We start from the raw sequence: 3,706 nt of genomic DNA, 5'->3' as shown, positions 1-3,706 counted from the left end.
GCGGGTACAGTGTACGACTGGGGGATAAGGCAGGGAAACTCATAGCGTGGTTGGACAGGAGGGAATTGGCGTCCCGCCTAGTGCCAGAACTGATAGATGATGACGGGAAATCCATAACAAACCCCAAGGCTATAGTTTATACATTTGCCGCCTACTTTAGTGACATCTATTGCACACACTCTTTCTATACTGAAGCAGATTTACAATCCCTGCTTAGAGATATCACTCTTCCAGTCCTGTCATACCTGGACAGAGACATTTTGGAAAGTGGCTTTACAAATGATGAAATCGCATTGGCAGTTAGAAGTCTCAGGTCGGGTAAGGTGCTCAGCCCTAACGGCCTGCCCATTGAGCTCTATAAACTGGCCCCGGACAGGCTGGCTCCCTACCTACAAACCATGTACACAGACAGTAAAATGCAGGGACGGCTACCTCTGGACCAAAGAATAGCCACACTAGTCACCATTCATAAGGCAGGAAAGCCCAAGACAAGCTATGCCTCATATCAGCCTATCTCCTTGCTAAATCCAGAGCCCAAGATTCTTGCTAAGCTCCGTGCCAACCGCCTAGTCAAAGTAATCAGTAGCGTTGTACACCCTGACCAATCAGGCTTTATGCCTCAACGCAACACAGCATTGAATCTCCGGAGGGTGCATGGGGTAATGGGGAGATTGGCGACAATACAAGAACCGGCGGTCATCGTCTCCCTAGATGCGTCAATGGCTTTTGACACTATTGAATGGCCATATCTTTTCGCAGTACTGGTAAAACTGGGTTTTAGACCTGAATTCATTGGTTGGGTTAGGCTTTTGTACTCTGAGCCTCTTGCACAGGTCGTGGTGAACAATAAGAAATCGGAAGTGTTTGAGCTGGGTCGAGTAACCCGCCAGGGTTGTCCACTGTCCCCCCTCCTGTTCGCTCTCACATTAGGGCCGCTTGCAGCGTGGATCCGAAGGGACCCAGTCATACATGGCTTGCGCTGGGCGGAATCATGGGAGGACCAAATTTTGCTATACGCGGATGATATCCTTCCATTTCTTTCCTCCCCCCGAAAATCATTGATAGCGGCGTTTGACATATTTGCAAGTTTTGGTAGATTCTCAGGGTATTCCATAAACTGGACTAAGTCCCTTCTGTATGCACTCTATGGTGACTCACCAATAGTGCCCAAGAGCTGCCATATACAAATCACCACGACAGGCTTTAAGTACCTGGTGGTCTTCGTGACGTCAAACTTGCATCTCCGATACACCCATAACCAACGACCGCCCCTACAAAAACAAAAACCACCTGGAAGGCGCTTCCACTGTCCCTGTAAGGTAGAGAGGCGTTATTTAAAATTATGTCCTTACCCCGCTTCCTCTACGCACTGCAGAATTATCCTGATCCAATACCTTCCAGTTATTTTAGGGAAATAGAGGGGTTACAAAGAGATTTGTTGTGGGTGGGAAAGCCCCGAATCGCGTTGACCAAACTTACCCTCACCTGGTATGATGGGGGTACCGGTCTCCCAGACCTTAAAAAATACTACTGGGCTTCTCATCTGGTGGCCATTAACCACGGCACCTACCGCCCTATAGATGATTCTGACAATGCTATGGATCGCTGTCTCCTCCCAGGAGGAACCTACAATAGAGGCCTTTACTCTACTCCGAGGCGTTTTCCGCTTACCGGACCCACTAAACACTCCGTGCAGGTTGGGCACACGGTAACAAAAAGTCTGGAATGGGAGCGAAAACTGACGTTGGCAACACCACTTTGGGACTCGGAGGCACTTAGGGATCTTTGGAAAATGAAGGGTTTTGACAAGTGGGATCTAATCGGAATCTCGAATGTTGGAGACATTTGGGTAAAGGGAGACTAATTCCATTTACCACCTTGCAACAACAACACGAGATCACACAGACAGAGTGTTTTCGGTATCTCCAGGTCCGACATGCCCTGCAGTCTTGCTTTCCCAAGGGATCCACTACCCCACAACACACACCCCTCGAGGATAGACTACTCGATGGTTATCTACCAGAGAAAACGATCTCACTCACGTACAAGAAACTTATAAATAACACCGGGACTCCCCTTCAAACAGTGCGGGAGAGGTGGGAGAGGGATGGCATTGAACTGGATGATGAGGAGTGACAGGAGGCGCTTGCTTCCCCGCGGGAGGTAGCGATTTCGGCTAGACTGAGGCTTGTTCAGGTGAAAATACTACATAGGATATATGTCACTGGGCCGTGCCTAGTTCGCATGGGGAGGGTGCAGGGAGGGGAGTGCAGGCGACAATTTGGAGGAGAAGGCACATTTATGCACATTATATAGGAATGTGAATGCATCCAGGCATATTGGCGGGGAGTGCATGCTGTCATGAGTGAGGTGCTGGATCTTAATATCAGGCTTGAGGTGAAGAGGTGCCTTCTGAATGTATGGGAGCCCACAGATCTAAATAGGATGGGTAAGGTTTGGGTCACCTTGGGTCTCATGGTGGCGAAGCGGAACATAGCTCAACTGTGGGGGGCCACGGGACACCGCCAACGGCGACAGACTGGAAAAAACACATGGGCTGGTGCATGTTCCGTGAAAAGACGGTGTACCTCGCCTGGGGCTGCCCGAGGAAACGGTCATTAATATGGGGGGCCTGGAATACTTACCGGGGAGAGATTTGTAGCGAACCTCGTGGCTCTTCTATTGCAGACCCGACGTTGCCTTAATTGTAATATTTCAGGTATCACTACACCTCGACTCAACCCGTATTATGTTTAACACTGGAAACAACTGTCATTTCCTCACATGTATATACTGTCAATCTGATTCATGCTATATTGCTGATAAGTTATGTTTAATAAAAATAATTATAAAAAAAAAAAAGAGGTGCGTCACTGTTGATGCAAAGTCTCTCTTGGATAGATGGATTACAAGCATGGATAACAATTTGATATCGAATAAAATCATCATGCAATATGCCAAACGTACAATCCGACGCTAATTTTTGGAGTTCTGAGACATAACCAGCCACAGTTTCTGATTTACCTTGCTTCCTTTGGAAAAATGTGGACCTTGTAATGCCAATACAAACCTTAGGCACAAAATAATTATCAAGATTAAGTAAAGCTAAGTCAAAAACATTAATATCACCAGAAACAGTAGCTTTGGACATTTGATTTTACATCTTCAAACCAGCAAGACCTAAAGAATGTAAAAGTTATCTTTTCTTTTGTGCAGCAGCCATCTTCCCAGCTTCATCCACAGCTTCAATATAGTTAGTGAAATATGCCCTCCATTCTAACCATTGAATAGATGGTCCAGATCCACATGCCCAAAAGGCCTGAGGTGCACTGATGTTGTAATTCTGGGTAGCCATGTTGCTGTATGGGCTTGTTCAGTGTCGTATTCACTGTCCTGATCTTCACCACACAGAAGAACAGTCAACAGTAAAGCACCATTAATCTGCAATAATATAAGGATTAGTGTATTCTGAAGAATTAGTTAAATTGATTATAAAAGGTAACCGGACCACCTTAAATACTGTGTGAAAGAATGTTGACTTTAAACTGCATAATAAATATCAATGAATAGTTGATCAATGCTTTAAGTAGTTGACAGCCGCAGTGATTTCCATCTTCTCGATAAAATCCAAGCTGGCCGCCGGTGGGGTCACGTAGCGTGACCCGACGTCATGACGCAGACGCCGTGATGTCACTTCCCACAATTC

The sequence above is a fragment of the Triturus cristatus genome, chromosome 5_1, assembly GCF_964204655.1.
Source record: "Triturus cristatus chromosome 5_1, aTriCri1.1, whole genome shotgun sequence".
NCBI classification, from domain to species: domain Eukaryota; kingdom Metazoa; phylum Chordata; class Amphibia; order Caudata; family Salamandridae; genus Triturus; species Triturus cristatus.
The sequence above is the reverse complement of the archived record's forward strand: the minus strand, read 5'-3'. Positions refer to the sequence as shown.